Genomic DNA, 10,366 nt, shown 5'->3' with positions numbered 1-10,366 from the left:
TAGTAGTAGTAGTAGTAGTAGTAGTAGTAGTAGTAGTAGTAGTAGTAATGTAGCAGGACGAGCGGCAGACAAAACTCCTCAGACACCGAGTTACAGAAGGAAGGGGTTTATTTGGCCGGATGACTTCAGTCTCAAGAGCTGAGCTCCCTGAATGAGCAATCCCTGTCCTTTTAAGGGCTCACAACTCTAAGGGGGTGCGTGTGAGAGGGTTGTGATTGATTGAGTAAGCAGGCGGTATGTGACTGGGGGCTGCATGCACTGGTAATTAGATGGGAACAAAACAAGATAGGGATTTTCACAGTGCATGTCTATACAATGTCTGTAATCTATAGATAACAGAACCAGGTAGGTCAGGGGTTGATCTTTAACTACCAGGTCCAGGGTGTGGCGCCGGGCTGTCTGCCTGTGGATTTCATTTCTTTTAGTTTTTACTTCTTCTTTCTTTGGAGGCAGAAATTGGGCATAAGACAATATGAGGGGTGGTCTCCTCCCTTAGTAAGACGAAGCTCTGCTACCCAGGCTGGAGTGCAGTTGTGCAGATCTCGGCTCACTACAACCTCTGCCTCCTGGGTTCAAGTGATTCCCCTGCCTCAGCCTCCTGAGTAGCTGGGATTACAGGTGCACACCACCACACCTGGCTAATTTTTGTATTTTTAGTAGAGATGAGGCTTCAACATGTTGGCCAGGCTGGTCTCAAACTCCTGATGTCAGGTGGTCCACCTGCCTTGACCTCCCAAAGTGCTGGGGTTACAGGCATGATTGGCCTGGTGTGGTGGCTCACACTTTTGATCCCAGGACTTTGGATGGCTGAGTGTGAAGGATCGCTTGAGCCTAGGAGTTCCAGACCAGCCTGGGCAACATGGTGAAACCCAGTCTCTCTTTTTTTTTTTTTTTTTGAGGTGGATTTTTGCTCTTGTTGCCCAGGCTGGAGTGCAGTGGCATGGTCTCAGCTCACCATGGTCTCCACCTCCCGGGTTTGGGTGGTTCTCCTGCCTCAGCCTCCCGAGTGGCTGGGATTGCAGGCGTGAGCCACCATGCCTGGCTAATTTTGTATTTTATTTATTTATTTATTTTGGTAGAGATGGGGTTTCTCCATATTTGTTGGGCTGGTCTCAAACTCCCAATCTCAGGTTATCCGCCTGCCTCAGCTTCCCGGGGTACTGGGATTGGAACAGGAATTAAAAGAAATTAAAAAACATGTATGCAAAAACGCAGTTGTATGTAAAAAAAACCATTTCCCCCTGAGAAAGAGAAAGAGCAGGAGTCCTTTAAAAAAACTACCTACCTGTTTTTCTATGGCTAGTGAGCCTTATCTCTCCTCCCATCCCGGGCATTATAAAAACCCTAATTCCCTAACTGTGCAACTGCAAGGTCACTAAACAAATAAACTCAAGTCACAAAACATATTTTTCCTAAAAAAGGAAAAAATAATATAATGCATGTTTCAATTAAATAACTATCTTTGTTTCTTGCTTCTATAATATGCTTCTCCCAGCACAAATCTACCTCCGTCCCACAAAATGCTTAAAAGATAACTCTGTTCAGAACTCTGTGCTTTAAATGTTCATCGACTGGGCCAGTGCATCTAAATAATTAATAAATATCCTCCCAAACCCCATCAGTCTCTCTAATTCCTTAAAAATACCGCTACAGGACTGCAGGCCTGAGTCACCGTGCCCGGCCCAATTTATTAATCAGAAAGGAATAGATCAGCCTGGCTTGTGATCCCAGGACTTTGATCCCAGGACTTGTGATCCCAGGACTTTGGACACGGGAGCGCAGGGGATCACTTGAGCCTAGGAGTTCCAGACCCGCCAGGGCAACATGGTCTTTTTTTTACTTTTTTTGAGACTGGAGTTTCGTTCTTGTTGCCCAGGCTGGAGTGCAGTGGTGTGGTTTCCACTGGCAGTGGCCTCCACCTCCCGATTTGCGTTATTCTCCCTCAGCCTCCCAAGTGGCTGAGATTGCAGACATGAGCCACCATGCCCGGCTCATTTTTTTTTTTTTTTTTTTTTTTTTTGTACAGATCGGGTTTCTCCCTGTTGGTTAGGATGGTTTCAAACTCCCAACCTCAGGTTATCTGCCCGTCTCAGTCTCCTGGGCTGCAGGAATTGCAGGTGTGAGCCACTGTGCCCCGCCCACTTTATTAATCAGACAGGAATAGATCGGTCTGGCGTGGTGGCTCACACTTGTGAACCCGGGACTTTGGATGGCTGAGCACAAGTGGATCTCATGAGCTGAGGAGTTCTGGACTGGCCTGGGCAAGATGGTGAAACCTGGTCTCTTTTTTGGGGGGAGAGGGGAGGAGTTTCGCTCTTGTTGCCGGGCTGGAGTGCAGTGGCACGGTCTCGGCTCCCCGTGGCCTCCAGGTTTGGTTGGTTCTCCTGCCACAGCCTCCCAAGTGGCTGGGATTGCACGCGTGAGCCACCATACCCAGCTCCTTTTTTTTTTTTTTTTTTTTTTCTGGTGGCCATGGGGTTTCTCCCTGTTGGTCAGGCTGGTCTCAAACTGCCGACCTCGGGTGATCTGACTGCCTCAGCCTCGGGGGGTGCTGGGAATGCAGGCGTGAGCCAGCGCCTAAGGCCCAATTTATTAATCACAAAGGAACAGATGGGCCTGGCGTGGTGGCTCACGCTGTGATCCCAGGACTTTGGACGGTGGAGCGCTGGGGAGCGCTTGAGCCTGGGAGTTCCAGACGGGCCTGGGCAACATGGTGAAACCTGGTCTCCCCCTTTTGTTGTTTTGAGGCAGAGTTTCCCTCTTGTTGCCCGGCTGGAGTGCAGTGGCTCGGTCTCAGCTCTCCGTGGGCTCCACCTCTTAGATTTGGGTGGTTCTCCTGCCTCAGCCTCCCAAGTGGCTGGGATTGCAGGCCTGAGCCACCATGCCCGGCTGATTCTCTCTCTCTCTTTTTTTTTTTTTTTTTTTGGTACAGATGGGGTTTCTCCCTGTTGGTCAGGCTGGTCTCAAACTCCCGACCTCAGGTTACTCGCCCGCCTCGGCCTCCGGGGGTGCTGTGATTGCAGGCGTGAGCCAGCGCGCACGACCCAATTGGTTTTTATTTTTATTTTTTTGAGACGGACTCTCACTCTCACCCAGGCTGGAGTGCGATGGCGCTGTCCCCGCGCAGGGCAACCTCCGCCTCCTGAGCAGCTGGGATTATGGGCGCCCGCCACACATGCAGCTAACTTTTTTGTATTTTTGGTAGAGACGGGGTTTCATCATGTTGACCAGGCTGGCCTGGAACTCCTGAACTCTCGAACTCCTGATCCACCCACCTCGGCCTTCCAAAGTGCTGGGATTACAGGCATGATCGGCCTGGCGTGGTGGCTCACACTGTGATCCCAGGACTTTGGACGGCTGAGCACGGCGGTTCGCTGGAGCCTGGGAGTTCCAGACCGGCCTGGGCAACACGGTGAAACCCGGTCTCTTTTTTGTTTGTTTTTTTGAGAGGGAGTCTGGCTCCTGTTGCCCAGGCTGGAGTGCAGTGGCCGCTCTGGGCTCGCCTGGGCCTCCGCCTCCCGGGTTTGGGCGGTTCTCCTGCCTCAGCCTCCCGAGTGGCCGGGATTGCGGACTGAGCCACCATGCCCGGTTAGTTCTTTATTTTTATTTTATTTTATTTTATTTTTTAAAATTTATTATTATTATATTATTATTTTTGAGATGGAGTCTCGCTCTGTCGCCCAGGCTGGAGTGCAGTGGTGCCATCTCAGCTCACTGCAAGCTCCGCCTACCGGGTTCCCGCCATTCTCCTGCCTCAGCCTCCCGAGTAGCTGGGACCACAGGCGCTGCCACCACGCCCGGCTGATTTTTTGTATTTTTAGTAGAGACCGGGTTTCACCGTGTTAGCCAGGATGGTCTCAATCTCCAGACCTCGGGATCCACCCGCCTCGGCCTCCCAACGTACTGGGAGTTTATTTTTTTGGTAGAGACGGGGTTTCTCCATGTTGGTCCGGCTGGTATACAGCTCCTCCCCTCGGGTGATCCGCGGCGGCCTCCCGGGTTGCTGGGCTTACAGGCCTGAGTCACTGCGCCTGGCCCGAAACCCGGTCTCTTAATGGAAAAACAAAACAAAAGCCACAAAGATTAGCAGGGCCTCTTGGGCCCCGCAGGTAGTCCCAGCTCCTGTGAAGGCTGATGTAGGAGGATTGCTTGAGCCCGGGGTGGAGGTGGCGGTGAGCCATGATGGCGCTGCTGCAGGCCAGACTGGGCCACAAAGCGGGACTGTGTCTCAGGGAAAGGAGGGGGGAATGAAAAAGGAAGTATATAAAATTGCTAAATCAAGGAACAGCTTGACAGTATATTACTGAGAGAAATAGAGGCAAAGGTTAGCAGATACCAATGCTCACTTAGTGGAACTGCGGGTGTCCCCAACAGGAGGCAGCTACTTTTGCAAAAAAAATCTATTATTGACAAAAAATAAATAAAATTGTAGGTTTGTTACAATATACAAATAGCTAAACTTTACATAGCCACAACCCTCTTCTAGCACTGCTGTAAGCCTTTTCCTGCTCTGAAATAGCTACTATTGTTACCGCCATTGTAGAGAAAACAGATGCCAGAGGCTGTTGTGGAAGGACCAGGGAAACTATGAAATTGACTTGTTGTACGTTGTGAACTTAAAGGCTCTTCCTGCTCTGCTCCTTACATTGCCACATTTTGGTTAACATACCTCTTAAAATACTGGTCCTTTCTATATTTGGAGGGACTCCTCTTGCAGTTTGAAGTTTTTCCTTGCACTAAAGTAAATTTGAGCCAACAGGTATCTGATTGAAATAGGTAACCTAGAAAAAAAAATCACTTATGAGAAAGTCAAGAAAATGTGAACTCTGGATTTGTGGCTGTTTTCAGAATTTATTAATTTTTGGCGTTTAACGGCATTGTGAATATATTTTTAAAAATTCTTTGTCTTCTACAGATACATATAAGGTAATTAAAAAATGATATGATGTATAGGTTTTACTTCACAGTAATTCAGAGGAAGAAGGAATGTATATAAATGAAGTGGGAATATAAATGAAACAAAGCTGGCTGTGGCCAGGTGCGGTGGCTCATGCCTGTAATCCCAGCACTTTGGGAGGCCAAGGCGGGCAAATCACCTGAGGTCAGGAGTTCAAGACCAGCCTGGCCAATGTGGTGAAACCCCATCTCTACTAAAAATAAAAAATTAGCCAGATGTGGTGCCGGACGCCTGTAATCCCAGCTACTGGGGAGGCTGAGGGAGGAGAATTGCTTGAATTCGGGAGGCAGAAGTTGCAGTGAGTCAAGATCTTGCACTGAACTCCAGTCTGGGCAAACACAGCAAAACCCCACCTTAAAACAAACAAACAAAAAAAACCTGGTCATGCCATGAATGATAAATTGTTGATGATGTGTACATGTAGGGCAATTATATTATTCTCAACATTTTTAGGTTTGGAACTTTTTATTGAACACATGAACATGTCCCTTGATAACTGGGGCTGCTTCCCCATTATTCTTATAGTAGCCCTTCTGATTTTCACTTCATCTTCATTCTTAAGAGATTCTGGATTTTCTTTCTTTTTTTGGCAAGTTCAAGTATGTCTTTGCAAGGACTATCCAGCATGTCTATTTTATGAGAGAGGGTTTGCAGAGTACCTACTGAGCCATATTATCAGAAACAGAAATATTTTCCAGATTCTGTTCTTGTCCTGTTTAGATTTTTTAAGTTTCAAGAACAGTCACCTTCTACCAGACACTCTGATGTTGGAAGACAAAGCATATTTTGTATGTGGCATGATTTCTGGGCTCAAATTTAGAACAAAGCCACACAGCTTTCAACAACCCAAAAATAACTTACTGTGATTCACCAAATTTAGAAAGATAGAGATTATTAAAAAAAGAATTTACTATGTGACCCCTAAGTATCTCGGCTGAAAACTATAAAGATAAAAGGTAAATCAAAAGATAGAAAGACTGTAATCATGCACTTAATGAAGTGCTAAATCAAAATATTTTTGGCATATGTGAAAGAGTTTAATTTTATCACATTTTTTACTGGCACTCTAGCTATTTGCACATACATCTAAAACTACAGTGTTACATATAAACTACCAAAAAAGAACTTTTTAAGAAACGAGACTAATCTAGCAACTTTATTTAAAAGTTTATTTTAAGGGAATAATTAAGGAGGTCCATACAAAAGGATTTAGCCATGACATGAGAATGTTCTCGCTGGCAAATCAATGGAAATTATTACATGTGCAAAAGGGAACTGTTGGAATAAATTGTAATACCTTCATATGATCGTATATTGTAACCTTTTAAAATGATATTGAAGAGTTGCATACGTTGACTTACACACATATTCATAACACATCACTGAATAGGAGAAATATGGGCCAGCAAAGAACATAGAGTTGGTCCAATTTGTACAAAACAAAGAAGATTCTAATAGCATGACAGCAGGGAAGGGGGAATATGTCAATGTATGCATGTGTATATGTGTATATATATGCATAGCAAGTATGAATTTGAAAGGATATATATCAAATTGTTTACAGAGATTACCTCAGAGAGGTAAATAACTTTGGCCTTTGGTGTTCTGTATTCCACATATTCTGAATTTTCTTTTTTTATTTAGAGATGGGATCTTAGCCAGGAGCAGTGGCTAACACCTATAATCCCAGCACTTTGGGAGGCTGAGGAGGGCGGACTGCTTGAGGCCAGGAGTTGGAGACCAGTCTGGCCAACACGGCAAACTCTGTCTCTACTAAAAATTCAAAAATCAGCCAGGTGCAGTGGCTCATGCCTGTAACCCCAGGTACTTGGGAGGCTGATGCATGAGAATTGCTTGAACCAGGAGGCGGAGGTTGCAGTGAGCCAAGATTGCACCACTGCACTCCAGCCTAGGCAACAGACCAAGACTCTGTCAAAAAACAAAACAAAACAACAAAAAAACAGTAATAAAGACAAAACCTTATGGACAGGAGCAATGTCTCATGCCTGTAATCCCAGTGCTTTGGGAGGCCAAGATGGGAGAATCGCTTCAACCCAGGAGTTTAAGACCAGCATGGGCAACATGGCAAGACCTTTTCTCTACAAAATTTTAAAATTAGCCAGGCATAGTAGTATATGCTTATACTCCCAGCTACCTGGGAGGCTGAGATGGGAGGATCACTTGAGCATGGGAGTTGGAGGTTGCAGTGAACTGCGATCACATCACTGCACTCCAGCCTGGACAACAAAGCAATACCCTGTCTCAAAAATAAAAAGAAAAGAAAAAGAAAACTTTACAAGCAGCTAGAGTAAAAAGGCATATTCCATAAAGAAGAAAAAAGATAAGGCTGACAGGGAATTCTCATCTGAAACAATACAAATCAAAAGACAATAAAGCAGTATCTTTTAAGTACCAAAAGAAAAAAAAAAAGGTGACTGTCACCCTACAAATTTACACACAAAGATAACATCTTTCAAAAACAAAGGTAAAATGAATACTCTTCTGACATACAAAAGTTGAGAAAATTCATCACCAGCAGAACTGCACTACAAAAATATTAAAGGAAATTATTCAGGCAGAAAAAAATGATAATGAGATGAAAATTAAATCTATACAAAAGAACAAAGAATAAGTAAATATGTGAATAAATATAATAGATTGTTTTCCTTAATTTTTAAACCTATTTTAAACATAAGCTGCTGTTGTTTTTCTTTTTCAGACAGGGTCTCACTCTGACCCAGACTGAAGTACAGAGGCAAGATCCCAGCTCACTGCAGTCTGAATTTCCCAAGCTCAAGCGATCTTCCCACCTCAGGCTTCCAAGCAGCTGCGACAACAGGTATGTGCCACCATGCCCTGCTTTTTTTTTTTTTAATTTTTAATAGAGATGAGTTCTCACTATGTTGCCCAGACTGATCTTGAACTCCTGGTCTCAAGTAATCCTAGTGCCTTGGCCTCCCAGAGTGCTGAGATTACAAGCATGAGCTACTATGCCCAGCCAAACATAGCTGTTTAAAGCAGAAATAACAACAATGTATTGTGAGCTTTATAACATATGTAGACATAAAATGTATGACAATAGTAGGAAGGCTAGAAGGAGAATGCTAGGTTATTCTGGTGTAAGGTTCTTAGGAATTTGCATATCATTACATACATTATATAAATAAGGTTCTGATACAAAGTTCTAATATACATCAGGTTCATATATATGAATTTGTATATCATTACTTGAAGGTCAACTGTGATAAATTTGAGTTACACACTATTAAAAAAAAGATGTATAGGCCAGGTGCAGTGGTTCACACCTGTAATACCCCACCCTTCACTCCTTACGTGGAAAACTCCTATTCATCCACCAGGACCCAATAGAATCATCACCTCCAGGGGGAGCACCTCCATGACTACACTTTCCTCCTGCTTTGATTGCTGGAATGTGGGGAAGTGAGCCTAATCATTTTCCTATTACATTTATCATGTTTATAATCACACTGATATGTTTGTTTGTTTATATGCTGTCTGTTTCCACTGTGTCACTGTGAATGCCAGGAGGACAGGGACCATGTTTGTTTTGATCACTAACATACAGCCAATAGCAGACACCGAGCACTCCACAAATGTTCATACAAAGAACAGATAGAAGATCATATGTAGAGTTTCTTCCTAGATAAACCAGAGCCTCGCCACATGGTCACCGCCCGTAGCCAGCCCTCCACAGCCAGGCCTTCCCTTCCTCTATCATGGCTGCCTCAGTTTTTCAACAAATGGGCAGCGGCTCTGGACAAACGGAGCCAGTTCTGTAAAACTCAGGGAGGTGTCTAGTGAAGCAAAGTGACCACAGACTGGTTAAGGAAGCCCCAACCCACCCCAGGCTCTGGGTTCCAGGACCCAGCTACAATTGAAGAGGATGAAAGCGATGGATGGTAAGACGAGGTCCGGAGTCAGCAAGACTAGCTCATTCTCCCCACCCCAACAACACCCCACACACACACACCTGTTCAGGCCATTAAGACCAATGCTCATTGACTGAATACCTGCTCTGAAGTAGAAGCAGAACCTTTACTTGCTTTTCCTCGTGTAACCCCTGCACGAGTTAGTTCCTACTATTACCCCAGGACCCACAGTAAGGATGGCGGCATTCAGCCAGCATAGCCACACCAACTGTTAAACTATTGAAATTCTTCCATATTCATTGGTGAATAGTAGGTGCCTCAAACCACTCTTCCCAGCAGCCCTGACCTCATCTTCCACCTCCAATGCCCTCATCTCCCCACATTCCAGTAAGTAAAAGGGTTAAAGCCTTGGCTATACTGTGAGGGAGGCAGAAGAACTGTCTCCTGGGATGATGGGGAGTGAGGGGGCTGTCTGTTCTGATCTGTCAGTACTGGTGCCTCCCTGGGTACTAAATGTTTTGCATTGTTCATTAGGACTGTCTGCTTTGTCGTACTCAAACAAAATGTACTATTGTAATGTTGTTACTATTGGACAAGCAGATCCCAGGGGCCAAGCTGAGCACTGGCTGGGGGCTTATCTCTGGTTCAGACAGATACAGGGAGTTCTAAGGCCAGCTACTCAGCGAGTCTACAGCCTCCCTGAGCTTGAATACAAAAAGCAGTAAACTCACCACCAAGTACCAGCCTGGTTACCATTTTCAGAAGCACTGAGTCTTTGCTGTGTGTCTGCTCCGAGTGAGGCTCTGTACAAGGAGACTTGCCAGGGGGCACTCCAGACTCAAAGAAGGACAATGTGGTCGTTTCCAGGGCACAGACCTGGAAGGTCAGAGTCCACTTGTTCAAGCCCCAGATCTGCCACTTAATAGCGTTACAGCAAATGACCTAATCTCTCTTGTCAGCTTCCTCGTGTGAAAAATCGAAGTCATAACAATAATTCCTAATTCAGGGGGTTGGGGTAAAGGTTAAATTAGATGCAGTATGTAAAGTACCTAGGAGTAAATAAATTGATGTAAAATGCTTAAAACAGCCCCTGCTCCCCACCCCAATGTTATATTGCTAAGTGGCAGCTATTATTTTTATTTACTGCATGCGATAGAAATCTTGCAAATCTCAGCCAGCTGCAGTGGATCATGCCTGTAATCCCAAAACTTTGGGAGGCCAAGGCAGGGGATCACTTGAGCCCAGGAGTTCCCTGGGCAACAAACATAGTGAGATCCCCATCTTTACAAAAAACTTTAAAATTACCTGGGCATGGTGGCGCACACCTCTACTCACAGCTACTCAGGAGACTGAGGCAGGAGGATTGTTTGAGCCCAGGAGGTCGAGGCTACAGTGAGCCATGATTGTGCCACTGCACTCCAGCCTGGGTGACAGAGCAACACCCCATCTCAAAAAAGAAAAAGAAAAAAAAATTAAAATCTCATTGCTTCCTCAATGCGACCACACACACACAGACACA

The 10,366-nt window shown here is 45.2% G+C and overlaps 1 long non-coding RNA gene across 1 annotated transcript in view; it reads right to left on the bottom strand.

Annotated features, from left to right (window-relative positions):
• Window positions 1-3,845: 3,845 nt before the first annotated feature.
• The window catches only part of LOC113225202, an 11,064-nt gene continuing 4,543 nt past the window's right edge, over window positions 3,846-10,366 (bottom strand). The window contains exon 3 of the long non-coding RNA XR_003309852.1: window positions 3,846-4,781. This is a non-coding gene — a long non-coding RNA (uncharacterized LOC113225202). The remainder of the gene's footprint in view (window positions 4,782-10,366) is intronic.

The sequence above is a fragment of the Piliocolobus tephrosceles genome, chromosome 1 (genome assembly GCF_002776525.5).
Source record: "Piliocolobus tephrosceles isolate RC106 chromosome 1, ASM277652v3, whole genome shotgun sequence".
NCBI lineage: Eukaryota > Metazoa > Chordata > Mammalia > Primates > Cercopithecidae > Piliocolobus > Piliocolobus tephrosceles.
This window is presented reverse-complemented; position numbering and strand designations above follow the sequence as displayed.